This window comes from Lepisosteus oculatus, chromosome 26, assembly GCF_040954835.1.
Source record: "Lepisosteus oculatus isolate fLepOcu1 chromosome 26, fLepOcu1.hap2, whole genome shotgun sequence".
NCBI classification, from domain to species: domain Eukaryota; kingdom Metazoa; phylum Chordata; class Actinopteri; order Semionotiformes; family Lepisosteidae; genus Lepisosteus; species Lepisosteus oculatus.
In genome coordinates this window covers 9,410,681-9,428,987 of record NC_090721.1, presented here as the reverse complement: position 1 = coordinate 9,428,987, position 18,307 = coordinate 9,410,681, and the positions used below count along the sequence as shown (strand labels likewise).

At 43.8% G+C, this 18,307-nt stretch overlaps 1 protein-coding gene across 9 annotated transcripts in view; it reads right to left on the bottom strand.

Annotated features, from left to right (window-relative positions):
- tada2a (transcriptional adaptor 2A) overlaps window positions 1-18,008 on the bottom strand; it is a 36,224-nt gene extending 18,216 nt beyond the window's left edge. For 3 of the 9 annotated variants that reach the window (XM_015367880.2, XM_015367882.2, XM_015367888.2), the window contains exons 1-5: window positions 17,843-18,008; window positions 17,617-17,715; window positions 15,843-15,936; window positions 5,377-5,513; window positions 3,321-3,411 (exon numbers count right to left, since the gene is read on the bottom strand). The gene's annotated coding sequence lies outside the window, so the exon portion shown is untranslated. Of the gene's footprint in view, window positions 1-3,125; window positions 3,213-3,320; window positions 3,412-5,376; window positions 5,514-15,842; window positions 15,937-17,616; window positions 17,716-17,842 lie in introns of those variants that run through there. The other 6 variants (XM_069184320.1, XM_069184321.1, XM_069184323.1 and 3 more) reach the window with 6 other exon arrangements.
- Window positions 18,009-18,307: the final 299 nt, after the last annotated feature.

The following is an 18,307-nucleotide window of genomic DNA, read 5'->3' as shown; positions in this document are numbered from 1 at the left end:
AGTACGCCCAGTAACCTTTTCTCAATTTGCAAAGACAATATCTTTTCTAACAACAGAAAAACAAGGCATGGTAGGGAATCTGCTGTTGCATTAATTGGAAACAGCCAACTGAGAATGATCAACAGGACAGAAAGCAATTTTGAATATGTTTCTCCTGCTGTGATAATACTGCATTTCAGCAATTATGAAAAGCTAAACAATGACTACCTGCATCTTGCATTATTATGTATTTAACAGTTTACAAAAATTAAAGAGCAATAAAGCACAGAGAAATATTTTAGCCTCATTCCTAATAATATCAAGATCGCCTGAGACCCTGGCACATTTGTATATGTCTCCCTGAAGTACTGGAAAAAAACTTCGCTTTTTGACTCAAATGGTTTTCTCTTTTTGTTCTAGGATGAGTAAACACAAGTTTGACATCAAAATTATTTTTTCATCAAAAATGTTCATCATTGACCTGATCCCAGTTCCTTTCCACACTGCCAAAATTAAAACCTAAATAAAAGGAAGTGGGAAATTCTGGAAATCTAATTCTATAGTTGACTACTTAACAAATACAGAATTTTACACTTTTGATACCATTTCAGTTTCTTTGTATCAATCTGAAATAAGAAAATGGAAGTCCTCTGAGATCCATTGTTCATCTCTCTGGGCTCATTTCTGTTGTCTTTTATGAGTTTTCTAAATGGTCATGCATATTCATGTGTCATGTCAGACAAGACTACTCTGCTATGAAGTGTGCATATGTTGAGGTTAACAGGAGGCGAAGTGACTTCATTACAGAGCGCTAATCCCCACAAGGCTGCTGAAATAAGGCTGCTGGCTGTCGGCCTGCGAGGAACACAAAGGCAGACAATGGAGTGACAAGCTGCAGGGATCCCAGGAGCGACACAGGCCTGGGGACGGACTGGCGATCCCTGGAGAGCCACTGCCGAGCAGCAAGGAGAGCCTGGGGGGGTCTGGATGCAATGATTTAAAAAGAAAGGGGGCAGCTGCAAGGGGGGGCATGTCAAAGCCCTTGGTGCTGATGGACTAGATCAGGGAGGCAGGAGTCTGTGGAATTACGGTATATTACTGGAAGGGGTCGCTCCCTCATTATGTTTTGCTTTACTTGACTCCCTGTAACTCTCTGGAAATCTACTGGTCCCTTTTAAGATTTTTCCTCACCTCAGGACAGTGCAACTCTTTGTTGTGATAGCACTTGCACCATCAGAGTCATTAATCAGTGGATTCCCTTTGTTTTACATAAAGGTGTATTTTTTGTTTAAGAAGGTGCATGTGTAAGAGTAAGATTAAAACTGTCCAATATTTCCCACAGTGTAATAACAGCAATAACAGGCCAACAGTTTACATCTACTGCTGTACTAAGTCCTATACATGCCTGATCTGTCTCAGACTTGTAAACCTGATAGAAGAGTTGTGTCCTGAATTCTCAGAAGACAATTCCCAATGCAGTCTAATTCCCTGAACCGTTATACAGCACGTGTCATGCACAGTACATGAAAGGACAAGAAGTTAACACACTGAATATTAAGCTAAATGAATGTGAGGAATATACACTTTGATAAAGAAATCTATGCTTATCTTACACACGCATTAAATATTCTTAAGTCCTTGCTTTTAGGGCACAGCCTGCTAGACTGCAGACTGCCTCTGAGTGTTGCTTAGAGGAGCACATCGCCATTATTCTGACAGAAACAGACAGCAGGTTCAAAAACAGCCCTGTCACAGCTCAGGGTCTGCAGCCAATCTTACAGGATCAATGACTTCTTAAAGGGGGCAGAAGGCTAATCCATAAGTGTGCCAGGTTCAGTGCTTGCCAACAATGACCAGCTCTCCCAGCTGCTGTTTCATACAAAAGTATGAATTGGCAGCCACATGTCCCAGCACCACTGTGTGAAAGGGTTAAACTCCACTCAGTGGACAAGGCCTGTTAAAGAGAGGATGGAGGATGAGGGGTGGAAAGATTGTAATCGTTGGGCAATGGACCATCCAAGAATCTGAGGAAACAGAAGAAAATTCTATTCTGCCCTCATGTGCTTCATTCATTGATCATCATTATTTCACATGAGTCTGGTCCTGTATTTGCGATCTCTTACAGCACTCAATAACGATGAAAGCCATTCACGTCTTCTGGCTGATACTGCCTGGGCTCTGGGCTATTCCACACAGCCATAGAAGCAATGAACAGGAATGAAGCATTTGCACATTCAAAGGGTTTAAACTGAAAGCATTGAATCATTCCTGTGCAAAGAAGCTTTGTATCGTCACAAGAAAAAAACAACTCAGTGACAAGCCTGTTTTCTCCATAACTTGATTAAATTAAAACTAATCACGATACCCCCTTTATGTTGTCTCTGGTTAAGATTTGTAACTTTATGCAGTGACAACTAGTTCTAGAAAGTGGTGTGTGAGTGTTTTGGGGAGGATTTCTTCTGAAATTGCAGAAAGTTTCTCCACTGCATGTACTCAGGAGAGCTACAGCGAGCCACCAAGCATGCACTGGGAAAGAGTGGACAACTGACTCCACCAGAGGGCATAGCATTCCACTGTTCTCCTCTGTACCTTTATTTTAACACAACTGCACATTCCCTGCGACAGAGGCAGAACATGGGCACAGTGCACCTATCAGTCAGAGAGGCTCATTAATAACTATTCCATGAATTGCTTTCACTGTGCACGTTCCTCCCGGCACAAACTAGCTCATCATAATGGAGAGCTGATCTGCACACATCCCTTCGAATCCGACAATGTTACAGCTGCAGAACCTTCTTTCAGCCACATCTCAACGCTCCAATTCTCACAGAAATTTTTAATCTACTTGAATTCCAATTGTTGAGACTATCTGGTTGGCTTACCATAGGGACATAGTTTTGTTCTCAGGGCAATAAAAAACATTGGACCTGACTGACAGTGGAGCTTGGGAGTGGGCTGGTAAGTGGTATAGTAGACTCACAGACCTTAGAATAACCCATGGGATATGCATTCATCACACTCCCAGTGCTCTGCAGACTACAGTAAATCTCTCTCCCACTTTCTCATACAACTGTATTACTCACTTCTGGGAGAGTAACATAATGAATGAGCCTGTTTGTGAATTCCGAGAGTCCCAACTCACCCACCTCCCAGGCAGATCTGCTGCATGTTCACATATTTATGGAAGCACTTCATTTCCAAGAGAAGGGAATCAGGCATTTGCTGAGCAACATTACTCCGCATCTCAGATGAAAAAAAGCTGCATTTCTCTTTCATTTATTAAGAATGACTTAATGTGTGATTTTTCATTGGGGAGGTCAGTGGTTAATGGTCTGCTCTACCCCAGCGCGGTGAGAAATGCACAGGCTCTTATCCCTCCCTGCCAGCTTCACTTCCAGGGGCCGATGTGAATGATACGGGGGTGGCAGCCAGCTGAGAACAGAGAAAAATGACATGATCTCAGAAATGTTACAGCAGAATAGCTTGACTCTACAATACAACAGCTCTCCTTGTAGCTCGTGCTAAAACAAGAACAGTGTACAAGGAGAAACTGGTGGAGATTTGCACAGATGTTTACAGTAAAAAGAGCAATTTTATTTCATGGGGAAGGGAGGCTGTAATCACCATATGAAGACACATATGCTAATTACCCACAATACACTGCATTAATGAGTTTTATGCATATTGACAAGTTGGCAAAGTACCCCAAGCTATCAGCTTCTTATATTGCCATGCACAAAAACACTTTAAATATTACTTTACTTTTTCCCTTTCTTATTGATTTTATATTTGATTAAACTCCAGTGGTGCTGCCAAGTCACCGTTTAAAGTCTGGGTTTTTCTAATTAATTAAGCCACCTGCCTCCATCTGGCTGCTGGTTCTAATTAATACTGAGATGCTTGCTAATGAGCATCTCCAAGTGGGATGAATGTGCATGCAGGCGAAAGCAAGAGCTGTCTCCCTTTCCCCTCAGCACATCTGGATTAGAATCCATTCCTAATATTGCACCGCAGAGCTGTTTCACCTATGGCTGTCTGTCAGCTCATAACACAAAGTATTAGCAATAGTCACTTCCTCTATAAAACCACCTATGACAGTTTAACAGGCTGGGTAATTGCTTGTCAGAGGTCTAGATTTAGCTCGGACAGGAATGTATGGAAAGTGGAGGTCCTGTATTGAGTTTGACAAAGTTAAGAAAAGCCATGGTTCAGGAAGCATTCCTTAAAAAACATAGGTCTGCAATAATTATATGGAAATAGAAAATAACTCTAAAAACCAACTTAAAATAAAGCGAGCCATTGAATTACACAAACCCAGTGGATGTACAGTGAGATTATTTTGACGAGCGTATAAATTTGTTCATGCATTTTGTACTCTTATTACACGCATGGAAGAGCAATAATGGATCTTGCTTATCAACAGTGCATTATAAAAACAGCAGAAGAGCTTGGTACATCTCAGCACAAATTGGCTGGGTCTGCCTTTGGAAGGGACTGTCAATGATAGAGTAATGGAACAAGCTGTCCATCCAAGCTGCCAAAGAGTACCCAGGCTTCTCTGAAGAAACGGCTTAATGAGATCCTACACTGAGAACAGGAGGTACTTCTTTACACACAGGCTTGTGAGTGACTGTAACAAGCAGCCCAGCCAGGTTGTTGAAGCCAGTACCAAGAAACAGCAGAAGCAGATCATCGGGTCAGCTAGCTACTAATTACCAAATGTTGTAGATGTGTTAGTCTTATTAGTATTATCTTCTATGTTCTGAACAACAAAGTAAGCTATTCCGCTCTGTTTTGCAATTTGCCATTGCAATGGTTTCTGAAAAACTCAGGTAGTCTGAAAATACAGCACTCGCAGCCAGCAACATCGCTGCCCGAGGAATACTGAAAAGTGTATAGTGAAAAAGCAACATGCAGTAGTAGTGTGGGGAAAGGACAGGGATCTGTTCTCTCATTAAAGACCAAAAAAGGTAAATGGTAATAAACAGGAGTGGCAGACAAATGGAAACAAAATTAAAAAAATCTTTCTCCTCCATTATCCCTTGTGCCCAGTGGAGGTGAGAAAGCAAGAATGGCAGTTCTACGATAACTGTGTCATCGTCTCCATGCTGCCTGGCTGCCCCCAGGCCACAGGGCTGCGACGGTGAGCGCTGGGGAGGATACTAGAGAGGATGAAGGATGTGACAGGCTGATGGATAGTGGCTATAACTACTGGGGCTCAGCTCATACGGTCCCTGAGTGGGAGAGGAGAGCAAGAAAGGAGAAACAGGGATAAACGGATATACATGTTTCCTTAAAAAAGGATTTTTAACAATTTAAGCATTAGTTAATTTTCCCTGAGTGAGACAAACACGGCCTGAAGTTGAGATCTTGCAGAAACGAAACACCTGAAAGTACCTGAGAAGAGGTGCACTCATTCTCCGGCAGCACAAGATGCCACTTCCAACTTTCTGCAAGGCTGACACGACCACTTGTATTCGCAACTTCTGAAACCACCCGTGAAACAGACAGATCTGCCCGTTTGTTTGTAGGACCTGGGAAGGGCAAAGGGTTGGAGAGAGAGACGGTGATGGTGAGTGAGAGGGAGAAGCAATGCCTGGTATGTGCCACTGGCAAAAGGAAATCCAGAGATTTGTGCCCCCAAGACAGGGCTGCACAAGGACAATGGAGTACCGTGTGAACATTGCAGTGTTTCCTCTGTCTCTCTCACAGCAGAATTGGCCTGCAATAACACTGTCAGACGGGATTACAGCCCAGCCCATCATAGAGAAAGATTCTCATGAGACTCTCAGCTCTCTCTCACACAGGTGGGGGCTACGCAGGTTCACCCCCCTTCATAAAAGACTAAATACCCCAGTGCCCTAAAATGGAGGATGCCATGACTCAGTGAAGTTCCCACACCAGGAATGTTACAAGATCAAGGCTAAAGAAGCAGCTCCTGCAGCATCGATAACATTAATTTTAGATTTAACTCACCCTTACAAATTAGATTAATTCTGAATATGAAGACAAAGCACATGTATTAATGTGGCAGCCAGGGTGCAGCAGAGGTTTGCAGTACATCTGTGGTCATGATAATCAGTTTGTCCAAATAGGCAGGAAAAAAACAAATTAACCCCATTGATGAAAGACATGGGAAATGACAAATGTACTTTCCATACTGAACTACAACCTCTGGTTTAGGAAGGAATATTTGCCAACCGCCTGCTTTCAGGAGACCATATGGGTCAGAGGTGGGTTCAGAACAGAATCAGAAAGCGTGCATGAAAAGCACACAAACGCCAGTGATTCAAGATTATTGTTTTCAATTGTACAATGGAAATAATTAATTCTCCATTTGCAGACAGTAGGCATTCAAGGTAAAACATGTATTTGGACTACAAACTGGTAAATGGTTAGGAAGAGAGGTTTAAGAAAAGGAGTGACTGATGGAATCTGGTTGCTGGAATCATTGCAGTTCACCACGGACCTGTACTGGAACCACTACTCTCCCTAATTTATATTAATGAACAGGATTCTCGTATAGTCAATTTGCAGATTATACCCGGCTAGAAGAGAGTTGCAAAACATATAAAAAGGGAAAACAAATATAGCTGGAAACATACAGTACAGCTGACCTTTAAACACACACAAGATCTGTGTGTTTCATACAGATTGCAAAAACAAATGACAAATACAGTATTTAAATGGAGATAAACACAGAGCTGTAAAGGCTACATATAAAAAAAGACTTAGATGTCTATGTTGACACATCATTTACACCTCTATACAATAAAAAATAAAAGGTAAACAAAGTTGAGATATGTAGTTCAAAGAACATTTCAATCAGTCAATACTACTGTATGTAGACAACAGTTAGAATACCATATACAACTGTGGTCACCAAACGCCAGAAGGATACTGCCACTCTGGAACCCATGACAGACATGACAGGAGGCAAAGTGTGATCCCGTCTGTTAGCAGTCACGTCCCCATGAAGAGTCGCACAGTATGCAGTGTATGGGCTTTGTACAGAGGGAGGAAAGTGAGACTGTGTGCTGTCTCACTTTCCACTTTAATCACTTTTGTCTCACTGTGTGCTGCTGTAATTAAATGTAGACTTTTTCTGTCAAGTAATTTGAGACATTTTGTAATTATTATATAAAGGAAGTTAAAATTAACTGATTAAGACAGACTGATAAGGGAATCGATCCATAATTATAGTCTGACAGCCATGTCTGTCACAGCGCTGCGTAGATGCAATCAGAAATAGATTTGCGGAATTGAGTGACAGCGAACAGCTCCCCTGCCCCACTCGACACAGCCGACCGTGACAAAACTTTCCATTGTTTTTATCCCGGAGACCGACAATCAGCACAAGGAAAAAAGAAAACATGTCCTGCCCTGAGAAATGAAAACATTCTCTCTGACAGCTTAACAATATAAAGACGAACGGGTCTGTTGATCCTTGTCTGGTGAACTCTTCTCTTGCCCTGTGTTTCTCTTTTGCCAAAATCCAAAACTGGTTTGTAGCTCAAATGCTTACTGAGGTGTGGCTTTAAGATCACAAACTGGATTTTTACAATGAAACAAAATGTTAACCTTGCTAGAGGATTTAATCTATTGATATAACCTAAAAATGAGCTCCAATCAAACCTCAAGTAAAATAGTTTTGGAGTCAGAAAAGGTTTTCCTCCTGAAATATTCATAACGCTCATACACACAATACTCTGCACTGCTCCCAGGAGTTTAATTTGCTTGGTTTTGCCAGTACAAAGGCGCATGAAGAAAGGATAGAAAGTTTAGGCTTTTAAAAAGGAATATTCAGCGCAATCAATTTTTCAGACTTTTAAAAAATGCTCAAATCTAAAAGTCATTTAACAACACAAACCTCTTACACCATTACACTGGTGCATGTAAAAATACAGAACTACAGAAATCAATCCTAGAGACATATCACAACAGCTTGACATGGTCAGTGAGAAAGGGTATGAATTTGAAATGAACAGGTTCTATCAAGACAGCAATCTACATTAATATTCTAGACAAGAGAGTGAGGAAATGTTTCAAAGAGATTTAACCCTCACCAAAACAGAAATTCCTCTTAACCTTGTGCAATCTACTGTGGGGTCTGACTAAGCTGAACAGGATTAATTAAACAGCATTTCGGCTGACACTCCAATAAGGAGGGAGCTGTAGCCAAGCTCCCCAACTGTCCCAGTCTTAACCCACTTCGGTGAGCTGTTAAATTGACACTTTGGAAACGTGGGGGCCTTTGATCTAGGCAAACTAGCTGGGCAGAGAGGCGCTCTGTTTTATGAAGGATGTCCACTCCCCTCTCCCATGCACCCGCAAGCACATGGTGAGCAATGAGCTTGTCTTTCCAAATTGAAATCAAACCGTACCTGGAACTAAAGGCACTGTCAACCCAAGGACTCTGAGAGGAGCTGGCCTACAGCAGTGTGACCTTCCCCAGGCAGGCAGGTAGAGGAAGGAGCAGACTGCAACAGGACTGTCCTCTTGTGAATGCCAGGCTGCTGACTCACTGGGAGCTCTCCTGGCCAGTTCTGTACTCTGTGGCTCATCAGAAGCATGGCCACTCACTCTGCTGATTTCAGGCACTTTGTGCTACACGGAGAGCTCTTTGTCTTAGTACGTAGGAAAAAAACACAAGAAGCAGCTGGATTGAAAAACTGTGCCGGTCTTTTTCCCCAAGTCAATCCTTAAGGAACATTTCACAAAAAAATATTTTCTTTTTCCCTCGATATGATAGATTTAATGCTTGAGAGAAGTGGCACATTGATGTACAGCCTTTGTTGCAGTAAGCAGGCACAATGGTGTGCAATTGCACAGGCTGCATTTGACACACACAAATGTACAACCACACACACAGCCTGAGATGCAGATGAACAGTTCTAACTAAATTCCACTTCTGGGGACAGCTATTAAATAAAGGTCTTGAAGCTGCCTGGAATAATAGGGAAGACTGCAAGCAAGTATTGGTTACATTCCAGAAGCCATTATGCAGTCCATAATGGTAACCACCAATCATGGGCGATGAGGTTATTGTCATTTATTAATCATGAAAAAAAAATTGAATTGTGTTTTCTAAGGCATGCTTTGTATAAATGCCCTGACAGGTCTGGCCTGTTTAATTCAGCATGTAAAGTACCTGGCTGTTGTGCAGGCTGCACAAGAACAATGAAAGCTATCAGTTACAGCTTTGGGAAAGCGGCTAGACCCAGATGTGTCGAGTGACAAAGCAATTATATCTACAGTGTACTTCGTGGCTGGACTCCCCCACAGTGACAGTAATATTCCTGCATCTATTATACTTAATTGCAACAAACCACTGATCACAGAAAGGAGCAGACACAAACAGCTACTCATCTGCTAGTTCAATCTTGTGCTTAGAAAGGCCTGATGCATATGGTCATGCAAAAAGCCGGCAGCTATACAAGAAAGCAGAGGTATTGAGAGAGAACAGGACAAAATCCTTATATTTATGTAGGGTGCTCATTCTAATATGCCTGGTCTTTTATAGCACTGCATGCATTTTATAGCTCTCAGAGAATGGAGAGCACAAATCCTATGTTGGTATGTAATTGCATGTTAATTCTCATATTTAAAAAGAGAAGATGGTCCCACTGGAGCAGCAGAAACAATAAGAGGCACCAGCTCACCTCCAGCCAGCATTAAAACACACTAGAGCTACTCTGGCTGTTTCAGTTTTCCCACTGGCTTGTTATTTACACTCAAACAAACACCTCTGTATTTTCTTGAAACACTTAAAATAATTAGACAAGTGTGAAATCTAATTTTCATTTTTAAATCAAGGAACGGAGAGATTAGCAGTTGCTTCGAGCAACATGTAACACTTAACAGGTAGAAACTAAAATAAGAAGGCTTACAAAGAACAGGGGAGCCCATCTTGCCCCTTGACATTAAGAAATCTCAAAACCTCATCCAACTGCACCCTGAGGGATCCTTAGATGTCACCGCAATGGTATGGCTGGCCAGCTCTCATCAGGAACAAACTACCGAATCATTAGATGGGGGTGCAGTTTATTGCAGTACGAGTCAGAGGAAAGGCTGTGCAACACAGGCCTTCGGTGTGCCCAGCACATCAGTCTCGTGCAACACTCTTTATGTAGGGAAAGCGCCACAGCTTATCTCCCTGAACCAGACAGCTCATTAAGACCACCGAGTCCCTTCACTCAGCACAGTGACTGGCAAATCTCCCACCTCCTCCTCACAAAACAATTAATCGTTTGATTAAATTAGCTTCACCGGCATTTGAGGAAGAATGCAGCTCAAGCAAGGGGATGACTTGGCAGACCCCTGGCAAGCAGGAGGAACACACTTCGGAGCTCTGGAATAAGGCCCTTGATCACAAACTATAGAAGATCATCAGGGCTCTAAGGTGTCTAAGGCTCTAAGCTGTCTGGCACTTCCTGGTTTAAGGATGGATACAACCTTCCCTGGAGGTTTGTTCATCTTTACACATTAAACACGTGATGTCAGGCACTGGAAAGACGAGAAGAAAAGCAAATTCCAAAGTTTGACCAGTGCCATCAATGAGAACCAACCGTTCTCAATTTGATCACAAGCATGGTTTTAAGGGGATTGGTGAAAAATCTTTCACAGCTACTCAGCAGTTTCTTCAGCTTTCTAGGCAGCGCAGCCATTAGCTATTTTTAGAAAGCAGTACAGTTATAATAATAAATCATCATGGGATGAGGCGTCTGCTGAATTCTCATGAAAACCCAGTTCATTTCCACAAAAATTCAGTTCACCTGAACAATAATTTCATAGACAAGTATACCAGACCTGGCATGACAAAACGAGTGCATTGTAGATACAAGCATGCTACAGTTTTGTTTGAAATATTATCAACACCGTTACACTGTTCTTTGTGGCAGACATTCTAATATGCTCGACCAGCAGTGACCAGTCTGTTAATACTATTGGCTGCAAAGTGACGGTGGGCATTGCTAAGCTCCCTGCAGTGCCTGCAGATCTTGGTGTCTGCTGCTGCCGGTGGCTGAACACAAAGAAGCCTCAACAGTTCAGCCCCCAGCTGATCCAGTTCTGAATTGATATTCGTCCTTAATACTGTCACAATGAAGAGTGCGGACCTAAGGGTGTTTCTGAGGAAGGAAGGTGTTTCTTGCCTTGAGCACAGAAATCAATATGCTTACATTGAAGTATGTCGAATGCTAAGATGGCAAAGGGCAGAGAAGCAATTCCCCACCCCTCTCGCACTTTCCACTCTCAAGGGTTTTCAGAGTCCCAAGGACAACAGGCCCACAAGAAGGTTTGACACCGGTATGATTTACAGTGTGACGGCTCCAGAGGAGGCCTGAAGACCCACACCCCCTTTCCACCCTCTCTCTCAGGGGAGCAATCCATCAGAAATGGAGCCGCCTTACGACTTATAACTTCAGTCGCAGCACATAAATCATGCTACACCACACACAGCCTTCGCGCACGCACTCCTGAAACGGCAACAAATTGGCTAAAACACTTCTAATTGCTCATTGCAGGGCCCAGGCTCTTACCAATTGTGCCCATAGCTGGGATATTTTATTTTAAGAAGTACATTTTATTTCCCCATTAAAGAGTGCTCCTTGAAGAAAACATTTACATTTCTTGGTAAACCTCAGAAAATGGCGAATGTGCACCATAGATGACTGGTTGCCAGATACCATGCCTTTGTAACTGGCGCCGTAGTAGTAGTTATGAATGGTGCGCTTCAAAAATGTAAAGCTTATTTTTGACATCCATCACTGAAGTGTCATGCTTCAATAACACCTACAGATAAATAGGATTTGTCCGTTGGATTACAGATTTGCAGGTTTCCCAGTTAATGCAAAGCAGAATGTACAGTAGTTAATCATAAATGGGAAAGGAAGGTCTCCACTTAAACACAGGCTTGTAAACAGAGCAAGCTGCACAGCCAGGGATCAATGGAACTGCTGTTACTGGCAGTGTACACACAGCGCAGCCCTGCAGACCCCATCAGCTAGCCCAGAAGCAAAGTCCAGTGGGAACAAAGCCGGGAGCAAATTAAACAGAGTGCTAGAATCTATCCACTGGGACGACAGGGGACTCCATTAACCTTTATACACTGACTCTGACTGGACAGAAATAACGGAGAGCGTTCAGCGGCCTGTCAACAATGCTGCTATAAATTACAGATGAGAAATGATGCTTATTCTATCGCATAATACAAATTAACAGAGGTCAAAAGCACTGCTCTTATTGGGCTCAGCTCCCATATTTTATTTTAAAGATCAGGTCAAGGGGAATTGCATCAGTAGGCAGGTAGCTAGCAATCACTCTCCCATTCAGCAGAAATAAAAATGTTCATATGTCATGTATTCATTTTCCAGTCCCTCAGGTTCCAGCACCTAATGTTAAGAACCACAAGCAGGTGATTTCAGATAATTCAAGTTATCCGGATTATTTAACTGAAATGCAAGTTAAATAGGTCGTGTACAATAGCAGAATTTGAAAGTTCACACACCTTTACCACCCTTCATTGGAGGGTTTTTCCTAAACGCATGGATTACAATGATGTGTGGGAACCATGCAGCACTCCCACGCTTTTGAAAATGATCACAGTTAATCTTCACCCTTCTATAAGTGAAATCACAAGACTGACAAGTTTTATGAAAGTTATTAAGAAAAAAAGGAGCAATCTCAAAACAAAGGACGTGAGACAAATTTGTATTTCCGATAAGGAACAAACACTTTGCAGAATCGTTTATATGCAAACAACTTGCAAACCTGTCCAGGTGTACATGTCACAACAGTGAGAGGCACTGCCTCCACTTTTCCCGTTTCCCCTGCAGCTACCTGTGACGCTCCCAAGACAATCCAGACATGCCTCTAAAAGCCATTTAGGGTCGGCTGCACAGCACTGCTGAAATGAACCAAATGAAAACTGCTTTCCTAATTTCAGCCCTGAGATCGCTACAAATTCTTCCAACTATTGCATGCGTATTGCATTGCTACCATGCAGATAGAAATAGTGCATACTGTAATCATTAAAATATTGTTTGATTTGTCTAGTCTTTGTCCAAATTAAGTACACTGCCTCTTAAAGTGATTTTTTTCCCCCGAGGTTTCACCCCACAGAAAAACAATCTCAGCCACGTAGGACCTCACTCAAAACTGGATGTTAGAGTCAATCACTTTCAGAAGATCCCGTGGTTTGTAAAGGCAGGTGCAATACAACAGGAGAAGTCTGAGGGATCCGAGTTAAACTTGTACTAAATGCCCTTTCCTGAGATAGCTGCACAACCTCCTCTCCCAGAAACAGTCAGCAACTGCTGCTGACCTGGTCACCACCAAGGCCTGGGAAGAAAGCGTCAGCCCTTCCGAGACTGATCTGTCCAGTCAGCTGCGCATTTTAATGTCTTCATATATTATTTACAGCAGACTCATCAATAAAAGAGATTCCCATCGGGAATTTTAGTGAGCCACATGCCCCCTTTCTCATGCTTGAAATTCAGAACGCAGGGTCTGGATAGGGACAAATTACTGGGTGTGGGAAAATTAATGTGTCCAGTAATTTGACTTTTGAATTCCTCTTTTGTAAAGCAGAAAAAAATCTGGTTGAAAAACACTTGAATTCTTTACCCATCACTCTTAGCTGAGTAGGAGACCCAATCAAAATTAGTTTTGCATTCAAATGAGAGACGCAAAAATTTAGTTACCCACGCGACTAATCGATCAAAGGTTGAAACCACTTTCTGCAAACAAAACACCTGAACAGAAATAAAAAGCTGCGTTTATAAATGTCAACATGCAGAAACAGGGGAAAGCCCACATGCCCGTCACTCCTTGAGAAGCTCAAGCTGTTCTTCAGCACTAGCTCTCTCACTCTAGCGATCCTCACTCCTCCGATCGGAGCTTCCTCCCATGTTTCTCTGCCACCCTTTCACTCATTTTCCAGTCATCTCTAAGTCCCCTGCTTTCTGCAGGCGGTTCCTGACCTCCCAGCACCCGCTACCAGCATTCCTTCTGCCTGGGCTCAGCTTACACACTTCCTCAATTCACCATCATTAGGAATGATTAGCACGACTGGACGCCTGGCTCCTGTGTCCTATGGCGCATTCCCATGGGAGCAGGGAGAAGTGAAACGGTATGATTCTCTACTAGACAGATACAGATATCCCCCCCCTGTAAGAGGATCTCCTCAGTGCGCTGCAGAAGAACAGAGACTGGAAGTATCTTTCCGTCCACAATTACATCAGTCAATCACCACCTGAAAACTGGACGATATAATTACATGTTATTTCCTGCAGGGATACAGGGTGCATATTTTGTGAAGAAACATTCTCGTGTGTCAAGCTTTGACCAGAAAGTGATTTGTGGAAGTGCCATTAGGATTGAAATCCCGTTTCCTGTTTCCCAGCGAGCATAACCATACAATTATTTTGAAGCCCATAAGTTTGCATACGTGCAACTGAAAACCGAGATTCAAAACATTAATGTGTCAATGGTTAAATGTTGTCCATATGGGCTGAGCTAAGGTTCAAAGTTCGGCCTCACAACTTTCTTGGGTCTGAAACCTTTCACGTGCATTGCTATCAGAGCAGAATAAAGGCTTTGCTCACTCAGCCACACCGCCACATGACTGTGGAGCTCAGATCACTCGCTAGCCAGCCTTTTTCCTCTTCTGGTGTCAAGATCTGGCTCCGAGACTCTGAAGGCCAGGCAAGACCCCGCCGGGCTCCTGATGACAAGTGTGCTTATTTGCAACCTGCAAAGTCCTTGAAAACGGTCCACATGGACAACAAGAACACAAGGCTCGTTGTGGCTAAGAAATGGTTCAGAAATGCTGGGGATCTGACTCAGTGCCCTGATTTCTCTCTGCTCTGCTCTTGGCAGCACAGTGAGCACATTCACGGTAATATAATATTGGCCCAGACTCTATACATTTTCACAACCCTGGGGGGCATTCGAGAGTGAATAGCAGCCAGCTGGTGCCAGGCAGTGGGGGGGCAGGGGCTGGTGTGTTTGCTTGGATCAGGCCCAGTGCAACCTTTTCTAGCCAAGACCCATGCAAGAGCCACACAACTGCAGGACCCCTAGACTGTCAGTCATGGTTTTAAGGTAGCATTCTGCCTCTACCTAAATTAGCTGCAATGTAAAGCACAAGCACAGTACATGTGTGTGTGCCAGGCACACTGCCAGTACCACTGTATGCACTTCTGATCAGCCCTCTAGCTGAAGCACTGTGTCTAATTCCTCAGGATACCTACTATTGTCCACCAAGCCGAATCTCAAAGTGCACTCCCTGGTGGATTGAGTGACAAGAGAACTTGCTGAACATCCACCCATGCAAGATATTTTCACAGATTAACAGACCCCACATTCTGCAAATATATTGTCCTGCTTTACTGGAAAACGTTAAAGCATCATAGCATGTGAGGCACCTGTGTGTACTTAATTAGATCTATTATTATGAGCCGTTAAAAAATATATATTTTAAATTAAAAAACAAAAGGTCAGTTGTTCTAATTTGAAATCCAGTTATTAAATCTGTGATTATTATACAACATAACTTTTATACCTAGATTTAATCTTATAAATTCAATCATATTTTTATCACCAACGCCTATGCCCCAGCAATGCATTTTTCGGCATCCACTGCTGCTTCCTGTACTATTGAAAACTCCCGGTCTCCGAACTACCCGATCGGGTACTCGGAGTTGGCTGGTGAAATTCCTCCTTGGAACTTCAGTTAACACCCAGACCCCACAATCCGTCAGCAGCAATCCCATCTCTCCCAGTGAGCTGCGAGAAGAAAGCCTGCCTGGTTTAATCGAAACTCAAGTCAAAAGACTTAACTGACCCCTGTCTTTAATCACCTGCACTCTTCCTGCAGGCCCCCATGGATCCGAAACCCTGTGTGTTACTTTGGAGAACTCCCAGGACGTCAGCCAGTCCAAGGGAACTCGGGCACTAAAACAAGGGGAAAAGGATAAGAGCAAATCTGCAAACATGCATGCTCTGAAATGTGTAGCTCGAGTTAAACCTGACTGCTGCCCCTTGCCGAGAGCTGCTTTCTGACAAGCCTTCCACTGCCACTGTGCAATTTATACTTTCTACTGTTAGGCACATCACAGCCTGGCTTCAAGGGTTCATATATAATTGAGACAGTCTTTTGCGGCTTTGATGGTGGCGTCTTTTATTCACATGGAGATGATGGCTCGCGCCAGCGTTTTCAGATCTAATTTTGTCTCTTCGTTTCAAAGAAAGAACCCCCTGCCATTTAATTATTAAATGCTCCTGGCTGATGACAAAAGAATCGAGGTGTTCTTTCAATCCGCCGAGCTAATCTTCAAAGACCAGACTGTACGGCACCTATTAGGAGAGGTGTGAGCTGTGCGCCTCTGTACGCGGTCCTTCAAGGGACAGAGGGCTCAGAAAAGCCACGCTCAACGCCCAGTGCCTTCCTTGAACGTTTTATGATGCACTGGAATAATAACATTATGCACATTAAAAACGGCAAATTTGGCTTCTAATGCTTTTAGCAAATCACCTTTTTTTGGGGAAGAAATCAATATTCCGCCCAGGAGGAGGAACTCCCATACAGAATGGCTTCAACCAGCAGCATTTTCCTTTTCTGACTCGTTTAGACCCGATTCGTTCCTAGGGGTTCCAAACCTGGCTGAGAGCCCTCAGCGGCTGGTGGCGTCTCCCCTGGGGGACTGGAGCCCACCCCCCAGACCCAGTGTTCACTGCTGTCTCTTCACCGGCAGAGGAATCCTACTCCGTTGGGCCCCTGAGCAAGGCCCTTAACCCCAACTGCTCCAGGGGTGCCTTACAATGGCAGACCCTGCGCTCTGACCCCCAGCTTCTCTCCCTGTCTGTGTGTCTGTGTCTCCTTGGAGAAAAGCTGGGGTATGCGAAAAGACGAATTCCTAATGCAAGAAATTGTATAGGGCTAATAAAGAAACATTACTATTATTAACCTACACCCCAGTGGCCTTGTTTGGTTGCAAAACCCATTTTTGGTTTCTGCTCTTTAAAGGGAGAACAGAACGGCGTCTTTCTCCTTGACGTCCACCAGAAACCGTCCTGCAAGGTACAGAATCTCTGGCTCATTACTGGACAGGGCTCCAGCAGTCCTGCGCTTCACAGTCCCAGTGCAGAGTGAGGATAAGACCGATGGTAGATTTATTTCAATATTCATGTTCATAATTGAGCAGGCCAAGACCAAAGCTGGATTCATCGGCGAATGAGATCACAGTGCTCAGGGGATTTGGGGATGTATGTGAAGACCCTTAAAACGGTCATTTCCTGTTCCACTGCAGTAACGTTGCCCTGGGGCAGTCGGAGCTGCACTTCCCGGCCCCGGGTGGAATATCCAATAAAAGAGTAAGGCAAGTCTACTCGTTTTGTTTTCTCCCGCTCCCTGGAGAATTCCACAGACACGGAATTTTCCACTCCTTGCACCCCCCCCGCAAAACTGTTATTTGATGCCAGTAAAGCGCAGGGCTTTAACGCCGCGGGTTGCACGAGGAACGGACGGGCGACACGTCACACTCAACGTCACACTCGGTCGCGAGCCGCTCGCGCGCGCAAGGAGCGCTGTAACGGTCGGTTTCTCGGCCGAAGAAACGTTTTTCCTGAATTTACCTGAACGACGCGAAGCCGATCCCAAGATGGGCGTCCTTTCCTCTCTTCCGGCGCTCTTCATCGCCAAAAGAGCCGAAGTATTATATCCCCCAAGTCAGACTGCAAAATGAAATTTTATTTTATATTTCATTAGCGGAAAACAACTCAACTCAACAAAACAACTCAATTAATATTCCAGATTCTCGGCCCTAAATTGGGAAACACCTCAGCTTAACCTTTTCCTTACCTCTCCAACAACCATACATGCTTCTTTAATAGGTCATTAGGGAAGTATGTTCTTTGAAAAAACAGAATCGTCAATTTTGTTACACAGGACCACACGCTTTTTTCAGGGCTCGGCTGGTACCGCAGAAACCCCGCGAGCACCGGGGGCGGGGGAGGGAAGCCGGAAGCGCAGCGAGATTCCCCGCCCCTTTTCCTGCCCTCTCGCCTTCTCATACGTCACAGGCACCGCCTCCTAGCCCCGCCCAGTAGCGCAGACTCAGCAGCGATTGGACAATAGTGTCGATTGTGTAGCCCGGATCATTCTCTGGAGCTCTTTAGTAAAAGGGCATTTAGAGCCGAAAACAGGAGGCACGTCCTTGCGCAAAGGGTGGTAGGGGTGTGGAACAAACTCGCCGGCCATGCTGATGAAGCCGATAGACTGGCTTCCTTCAAGAAATGGCTTGGTGAGATCTTTGGACCAATTAGC